The sequence below is a fragment of the Eptatretus burgeri genome, chromosome 15 (assembly GCF_056783735.1).
Source record: "Eptatretus burgeri isolate ZD-2024b chromosome 15, Ebu_testis_v1, whole genome shotgun sequence".
NCBI classification, from domain to species: domain Eukaryota; kingdom Metazoa; phylum Chordata; class Myxini; order Myxiniformes; family Myxinidae; genus Eptatretus; species Eptatretus burgeri.
In genome coordinates this window covers 48,522,174-48,531,956 of record NC_140975.1, presented here as the reverse complement: position 1 = coordinate 48,531,956, position 9,783 = coordinate 48,522,174, and positions in this window count along the sequence as shown.

The following is a 9,783-nucleotide window of genomic DNA, read 5'->3' as shown; positions in this document are numbered from 1 at the left end:
GAAAACGAGCCACATGTCCATACAGCCGCACCTGACGCTAATGGACTATGCAGGTAACAAATCTCATTTGAGTCTCTCTCAGCAACCGCTCGTTGGACACAAAGTCCGACCAGCGAAAGCCAAGGATTCTCCGAAGAGACCTGGTACCAAAGGAATTAAGTCTCCGTCTCAGATCCTTGGTCAGAGTCCAAGTCTCGTATCCATAGAGCAAGACTGGAAGCAACAAGGACCTGAAGACTCAGACTTTTGTCCTCCCGCACAGTTACCGGCACAGCCACACCCCATTATCCAGTGAATCCATGACTCCTCAGGCCGACCCAGACGTCTATTGACCTCTGACTCACAGCCAGCAGAGACATGAATATCACTGCCAAGGTAAGTGAATCTCACCACGATCTCAACATCCTCACCACAAACAGGCACAGACAGGACAGCAGCATCCAAGATGTCATTGAAAGCCTGGATCTTAGTTTTGACCAGGAAACTCGTAATCCCAGTGGCTCCGACTCCTCATTCAGCACCCAAAGGGCCCCCAAAAGGATATCTATAGTCTCCGCAAAGATGACTGCATCATCTGCGAAATCAAGGTCAGAGATCTTGACATTCCCAAACGATGCACCGCAGCTTGATCTCTCCGACATCCTCCCTAAAATCCAGTCCATACAAGTGCTGAAAAGTGTGGGGGCAAGTACACACCCTTGCCGAACTCCAGTAACAACTGGAAATAAGTCAGAGATGGTACCACCACATCTCACAGCACTCTCAGTACCAGAGTAGAGTTCCGAAATCAGATAGATCAGTTTTGGTGGCACCCCACGAAGACCAAGAATCCTCCAGAGGGCATCCCAATTCACTGAATCAAACGCTTGACAGAGATCAACATAAGCTGTAAGCAGCCCCTGCCGAAACTCTCGTCTCCATTTGATGAGGACCCGAAGAGCAAGGATACGGTCAATCGTTGACCTTTTTGGTGTAAAGCCTGAATGATCAGATAATTATTGGGTCAGAATGACCTCAGCAACAAGAATGCCATATTAATTGGGTCAGATAATTATTTATCTGGCCAATGTTGATCACTTCCTGGAACTCTGAAAGAGCAAGTCAGTTTATCGTCTTGACTTTGTTTGTCGGTGTATATGTGAGATAATTTGAATTTTAAAAATCAATGATTGCCTGGGATCACAAAAGTGAACAAAAACAAACAAAAATACAAAACAATTGCTTATGGCACAAAATGCACATTTTTCATTTTCCTCTGGGACTGTGACCCTTGGCTTGCCACAAAGGTACATATAAAGCAGAAATGACAGTACAAACCCATTGGAGCAGCTATTTCAAGAAATATTGCTCATATAAACATCAGATCAGAACAAAAACCTAAAATTATATAAACCAATGTCACCCGCAGGGTGACCCGTATCTTGCCAAAAGGTGACCACGTGTGACTTATTTAAGGTCACACTGAGGTGAACAGAGCTGCTATCCACCAGGAGCGACTCCTTGAGTAATATCTACCTACGAGAGATTCCGATGAGAATCGTTCTGCAGAGTAACCATGAAAAATATGCGTTTGCCTCATAACGTCACCAAATGACGTCATAATGTCTCAAGCTTGACATATCTAGAAAGCACGCATCGAGGTGTTCAATTTGAGGTACCACACGATGTGGTTCCTAAAACTTGAAAATTTGACCTTGGGGTCAAATATGTTTGACCTCAGGCGCTAACCACGAAGGTCAAGGCCAATCGCCACCAAAAACTAATCAGCTGAGCGCCAGACCATATACTACATTCCCATAAAGTTTGGAGATGATTCGATTAAAATTACTCAAAAAATAAGGGTTTCGTCGACCTCCATGATTTGTAATGATGATTTACTGCAAAGTGACCTTGACCTTTGACCTTGTCCTTGACTTTTATGTGTGCTGAAGGGTATTGTAATAATACTACGATATGTGTACCCACAAGAGTTTCCGATGAGAATTGTGCTCTACAGAGTGATATAAAGGTGAAAAATCCAATGATTACAGACAAACAAACAAAAAAAAACTTACCAAGTAACAGATCTTGCAAAAACGAAGTTTTGGCAAGATAAAAAAAACTTACCAAGTAACAGATCTTGCAAAAACGAAGCTTTGGCAAGATAATGAAAGAAACATTTATGTAACAGGAACAAAAATAATGGAGGAGCAAGTCGATGAAGCGATTAGAAGCAAATGGTCACCAACAGAATACAAATTGCCACCATATCCACTATTGATTGTTTTCATTGACACTTGGAAGGAAAGTTGCACTGCATAATCTTTCCACACAAGAGCCTCAATATATCTCCATATAACTACAGAGCCACATGGTATACATTGCCACTGAAGAAGAGATGATTTTATAAGCCTCTCAGGAAACATATCCTCATTGGAAAACAACACGAGCTGCTTTCTGAAAAGAACACATCGGCTCCTCTTCCAGGGCTGCTCACGCCATTTGTCCCTTGATAGGTTCTGTAGTTCGGTGGAGGTCTTTTGAGGGCTCATCCTCATGGAAAGAGAAGCAAATTTTTGCAATATATATATATATATATATATATATATATATATATATATATATATATATATATATATATATATATACATATATATAGTAGAAAGAGGGGGGGGACACACTAACATCAGGGTAGTGGGACAAAAAGGAGGGAGACTTGGAGGAATGAAGGACAAAATCGGGAAGAATGAAAGCAAAGAGAGGAAGACACAGGTTCCTGAACAGGATTGATACTGCCACAAACTCTCAATCAGAGAAATGGAAGGGAAAATTGGGAAGATGTGGATGAGGAATACTAGACTAGAAAAAGAACTGTCCAAAAACTAAAATAAGCAAGTAAAAATATATAAAATGTCATAGCCCCCATTGTTTTAGTATTTTTGCTGTATGGAGTTAAAGGGCCAGCCCATATATATGTACAACTATAATGGCTGCCAGTCTACCAGTCAGCAATCTTTGATCTGATCGCAAAATAAAGTGAGGGGCACGTGTATGCCATCATGTACTGTGCTTGTGCCAAGTTTGAACAAAATCAGACCATGCATGTCTGAGAAGTAGTTGGGGACACATTTATGTAACAAAATGGCCACCAGTCAGCCATATTGGATCTGATCTCGAAAAAAATGACAAGCATATGTAAGCCATTATTCATTATCTGTGTGCCACATTTGTACAAGATCGGTAAATGCATGTCCGAGAAATGGTTGAAGACGTGTTCAAAATCACGTTTTTTTTTTACAACTAAAATAGTCGCCAGTCAGCCATCTTGGATCTAATGTCGAAAAAAAAGATGCACTTATGTAAGCCATCATTCGTTATCTGTGTGCCAAGTTTGAACAAGATCAGTAAATGCATGTACGAGAATATTGTTGTAAATTATCTTGTTGTAAATTGTCCGCTTAATTATTATCAATATTGTAAGTTTTGCCAAAGCACAGTACAAGAAAGACAGGGTAACATTAAAAGGCCACTGTAAGCAAAAGGTATGACCATCACAAAACCCAAAATCCTTCAATCAATCAACGTCCAATTCACAGGTGAACGTAGTTAAATCTCAACTGTATTTAAAGGATGAAGCACAAGCAATACATGAAAAACACCAGCGTGATGCTGCATACAAAGTTGGCTTTTATTCCCTCCCCTCCGCTTCGCATTCCACATTACCAATGATATATACTCAAAGCAAGAACATTCACAACAAAGGCTGCTCTCTACAAACTACTTGTAATTACTATATGGTTCCAGATCAGGGAATTCCACAAAATCTCACGATCTTACCATACACTCGCTTCAAGTCAAACTGCAATATCACCTTTTTACTCCACTCAACTTTTAGGATAAACATGTCATCTCAACAAACATTACACAGTCACAAACATAAAAAACACTTTGTTACATTTATATTGTGGATTTACAGGCATTAACATCGCACTAAACCAAAAAAAAACTGCATAATAGTGCACTCGTAAAGAGTTAGTGAAAAAGACCTTCCTTACAGAAATAAAACGACCATGAAAACAGAACCTTAAAAGGAGAACTATAAATAATGGGAACGGGACAAGCAGAACAATACAAGAAAGGAGCTATAAACCAAAAATAAGAAAAAAAAGACATGAATATAATTAAAAACATAGTAATACAAAAACAAGCAAAAAAACAGAAACTAACCTGGTGTTGGCTTTGTGGTTAGGGTGGTGGCTTGGGATCATAGGGTCCTGAGTTCAAGCCCTGTTGGCTGCTAAATTAACACCAGGAGGTTGACTCAGCCTGTCATCCTTCTAAGGTTGGTGAAATGAGTACCAGTGTAGCAGATAAAAGGCTGCACATGAAGCGAAGGGGTATTGATGGGTTTATTAAATCTGGTGTTGGTGTGGCACAGGCATCATGGGCCGAATAGCCTCCTCCTGTGCAATAATTTCCTTGTTAAAAAAAACTGGAAAGCAACTCAAAATTCAAAGGCCGTCTGCATCAGCTTTGTACTCGAACTAAATGACGAAAAAAATGGCTTAAAAGGAAGGTAAAATTTATTCATTGGTGTCCTCAAAAGCCTCCTCATAATAGAAGAAGAAAAATCACTCCTTTCATGTCTTCAGACACGTAGAGCTGCCGAGACACAATCCTGAAGAGGTCACCACTCTGATGAAGAATACTGTACTCGAATGGCTCATTCTTCCCAGACAACTGGTACTCATTTTGCTGACCTCAGAAGGATGACAGGCTGAGTCAACCTTCCTGGTGTTATGTTAACAGCACGACAGGGTCTTGAAATCAGGAGCCTGAGATTTTAAACAAGCCACCTTAACCGTTAACCGTCGGTCAGTCAGTCGGACGGAGCTCGTTTTAATGTTCCCCTTCTCCGATCTTGGCGGAGGGACGGGGTATAAAAAGAGTTGGACAGATTGGGGGTAGATAAATCAGGATCATTGGAATGGCTAATAAGAAGTTCGTTCAATTGGGGCGTAGAACAAATCATAATAAATTCCCAAGACCAAGGACACTTCACCAACGGCTTTAAAAAAGATGGCAAGACTTAGTCAATCGGACAAATGTTGGTTTTGCAAAGTAGAAACCATGCACGAGTTATCTCCTATCGGAATGTAAAAAATACTCGTGACAGAACAGCTGTACTCACAAAGGCACAACAAGATATGTCGAGCAATCCACTGACACATCTTCAGAAATTTCAATATCCCAGTTTCACAAAACTCATGGAGACATGAACCAAAAGCAATCATTGAAAACAAGGACATAATGCTCTCGTACAATCTGATGATCCATCCAACGTGAACATACAAAAGAAAGCACTGCGACCAGACATAGTACTCATATCCAAAAAGGAAAAGATGGCATTGCTTATTGAGGTTTCAGTACCCAGTGATTTTGGTCTAAATAATACTGAAGTGAAAATATCCTGGAGGTGAAGTGCACCAAAATTGTACCAGTGATAATTGGAGCAACGGGAATGATAAAGAAGAACCTCACAAAGATCCTACAAACCATCTCTGGAAAAATTACCACAAACGAACTACAGTTGGAGGCTGTCTGGGGCTCGATGATGTTCCTGAAAAGAGCCCTCGGAACAAAACTCTGAGAACAACACAACTTCACAACTTTGTCCATGATTCAAGATCCTTCACCGAAACAAAGGTGGGTACATCAAGTCCTTCAAGCCAAGTTTCAACTCTTCCTGTAGTTTGTTTACAGAATGATCGGCATGCCAATATGGCCGTGGGAGCACTTCCATTGGCTTCACTTTCCGAGCCTCATTGGTCCGCTAGGTTTATTATAAGACCTCTGTGGGTGAGATCGACATTGTAGTTCAGCTGTGTGCATCCCTTGTGTCAGGGCCAGATTTAGGCATGGGCAAGCTGGGCAGTTGCCCAGGGGCCTCTGCAACCAGGGGGCCTCCACATATTTCATGAAAAAAAAACAAATTGTAAGGAAAAATGTATTTGTGAGTGCCTGAATGATAGTTGATAGTTAGTGGAACAGATATAAGATATTCATCTTATCTTATTCTCAATTGTATATCGAAGTCAGTTGACTTCTATGGGAGTATGGGACTTTGCACGTCTCTTTACGATTATTACCCTCGAATTTTTCAGGTAACATTTATGGTCCTTGCATTTTTAAGGTTATTCAATATTTAATTCAATACAACCAGAGCAAGCAATAGTTAGCTTACATTTGTTTAACCCGGCCTTAGCCGTTTGCACTTTGCCCTGCAAAACTGTTGAGGAATATTCAACTCACATCATGGCGAGAAATAGTGGACAGAAATAGTGGACACGCATGCGCTTCACGCGTGCTCACTTATATCTTATGGAACAGATATCTTACGTGAGACTGAGATTAATAACATTTACATTGGGAACATTCAAATTTGTCTTTGTAGCATCATCAATTTTGACGTAAACAACTCGTTTCAATACGATATAAATATTCTTAAATATTGTAAGCAAACTGTTATAGATGTTTAGATGATCAGATCGCCATTTTTAATGCATGAATCAATTCTTCGTGTAACCCCCCCCCCCCCCGGGCAACCCCAGGGACAATGCAGAAAATCAAATCCTGGGGGTGGCCGGTGGGGAATTGTTTTATTAATTTTGTCCCGGGGGTATAGGGCGGGGATGCAAGGAGACGTGGGAGTCTGGTAACTAAACCATTCGTATTCCAAATGGCGACGAATTAATTGAAACTTTTATTTGAAAGATTTCTCAGGTAAACGGTAAACCTTGCGAGTTTGTTGGCGTGTCTGGTTGGAAAAACAAATTGGAAAAGTTTAAGACTGTTTAAGTTAATTTATATTTGAATTTGAAACTTTTGCAACTGGTAAGGAAGCTTTTACAGCCTAGTTTATTTTATAAGATTATAAGAATAGTTAATGATTAAAACAATTTTTTCTTTTTGAATTTAAAAGTATTATCTACAATTTTTAAATTTTAGTTTATTGTGTTGGACTTTGTTACACTATTTATGACTATTAAACACAAATATTTAAATTTTTGCAAATAAAATAAACAAATTTTCTTGCAGGAATGAGTGGAATGGGCAGGCACAAAGGTCTGCGACATTTTGCAAGTGGTGCTGCAAAGAGGAAAGTATCCAAGGAACGTACTGAAAGAGAAGCTCAAGAACTTGCAAAAACACGTCGAATGACTGAATTCTTCAGAGTTCACTCGTCCATCAGCTTCAGAAGCAGACAGTGCTTCACCTTCAAATTCAATACAACCAGAGCAGGCACCTGCTGCAGAGACACCAGCCTCATCTTCATCCGGCCTGTCTACGGTAGAAAATGACCAGAATGTCGAGAAGACGGACACTGCTTCAAAGCAAGTGCTTCCAGAATCTCATACGAATAAACAGGTTGATGACATCAGCTTATGGCCAGAGCATATGACAAAATCATTTATTGACTATTGGGCTGTGAAAGGTGCTGAGGATCTCCACCACATTGATGTCAAGTCTTTGGAGGCTAAATCAGCAATACAAAAAGGTGCAAACAATGTCGTTCGGAAATGTACACCAGCTATGTTTGAGCGACGAAATCGAAATTGGGAAGTTGTAATACGTTCTTGGCTTTGTTTTTCACCAGCAAATGGTCGAGTCTACCGCTTCTTTTGCAAGCTAATGGGTGTTGCAAGATCCCAATTCACACATGATGGATTCTGCAACTGGAAACACACTAGTGATCGACTTGGTGTCCATGAGCAATCAAAAGACCACATTCAAGCAGTTTTGTCAGCAGCAAGTCGTGCAAAGAAAGCTGGACGTGTAGACTCTGAACTTGCACAAGAAGCATATCGAATTGAGCAATATTGGCGCAGTGTTCTAAAGCGACTGGTCAGTGTACTTAAATTTGCATGTGAACGAGGCCTCGCTCTTCATGGAGATAATGAATCATTTGGATCTCCTCATAATGGAAACTACTTCGGAATACTTGAGCTTTTGGCTGAATATGATGATTTCCTCAAGCAACACATCCAGAATCATGCAAATCGTGGCAGTGGTCATACAAACTATTTGTCTTCCACCATCTGCGAAGAACTTGTCAGACTAATGGGCAATAAAGTTCTGAATTAAATCATTTCACGCATAAAACTGTCAAAATACTATTCAGTTTCTCTTGATTCCACAGCTGATGAAGGTCATATTGATCAACTAACTCTGATCTTCAGATACATGGAGCCTGATACACCATTTGAGAGATTTGTGAAGTTCTTGCCAAATCAAGGACACAAGGCTCAAGAAATGTTTGAAGGATTGATGAAATTCCTTGCAGACCATGACATTGACATTCAGAATTGTCATGGGTAATCATATGATAACGCCTCAGCAATGAGTAGAAGATACAATGGTCTTCAAGCTAAAGTGGCAGCTGAAAACCATCATGCAGATTGGATACCCTGTGCTGAACATTCACTTAACCTAGTTGGACAAGCAGCAGGTGAATGTTGTCAAGCAGCTGTGGCATTTTTTGACTTCCTCGAGGCAATTTATGTGTTCTTCACAGCTTCCACACAGCGTTATGAAATTCTTACAGACTCACTGAAGACTGGAGAATCTGGTCCTGTATCTGTGCCAAAGGAGGGTTTCGACAACACGATGGTCCTGTTGATCCGATGCAGTAAAAGCACTCGTCCAAGGATATCACCCAATCTGTGAAGCACTTGCCAAAATAGCAAGAGATGAAAATGAGATGTCCAAAGCATGTTCTGAGACAAACGGTCTCCACGACAGGATGTGCAACCTGGAGACTGGCATCGATGCTGTTTTTTGGCATGACATTCTTGACAGAGTTAATGCCACAAGTCACATGTTGCAAGATCCAAAACTTGATCTGAACACAGCAGTAGCAATGTTGAAGTCCTTGAAATGTTTTGTATGTGAAAAACGAGAATGCTTTCATGTTTATGAGGAGAAGGGAAAGGAGATGTCTGGAACTGATAATTATGTGCAGACACGCAATCGTCAACGAAATGTGCACCTCAATCCATTGGATTATGGACGATCAGAAGAGGCTACACTCTCACTGTCTGAAAAATTTCGAGTTCAGAATTTTCTTCCAGTAAATGATCAGTTTCTGAGTTCATTGGAGCAACGATTGGAAGCCTATGGGAACACCTGTTCTCTTTTCGGTTTCTTGCGTAAACTGGAATCATTGGACTGCGATGAAATCGAAGCAGCTGCAGAAAAATTGGTTGCTGAGTACAAGGATGATGTGGATCAAACACTTGGTGTTGAACTTGTGCAGTTTGCAGCCTTCCTCACTCATTTCCTGGAATAGGAAGATGATAAGATAGGGAGAGAACATTTGCTTTACAAACTGTTGATGGACAAGGAAGTTGCGGATACATTTCCAAATGTCGAGATAATGCTACGGATGTACTTGGTGCTCATGGTCACAAACTGTTTTGGAGAACGTTCATTCAGTAAATTGAAGTTCATCAAGAACAGACTACATACTACAATGTGTCATGATGGGCTCAGTCACCTGGCCTTGATGAGCATTGAATGTGACATTCTCAGAGAGATTGACTTCGACAAATTGATCCAAGACTTAACAAGGGTCAAGTCTCGTAAAGTGCCTGGTGGTCTCATCAGTGGTCTGTAAATATAGGTGTTAGGTACTGTACTAGATTGTAGATTCTATGATTGATCATGATTGACCGGCTTGCTTATTCACTACACGATTCAGATTATTTATACTTGAAACATGGGAACTTCCAACTTCGTAGATTC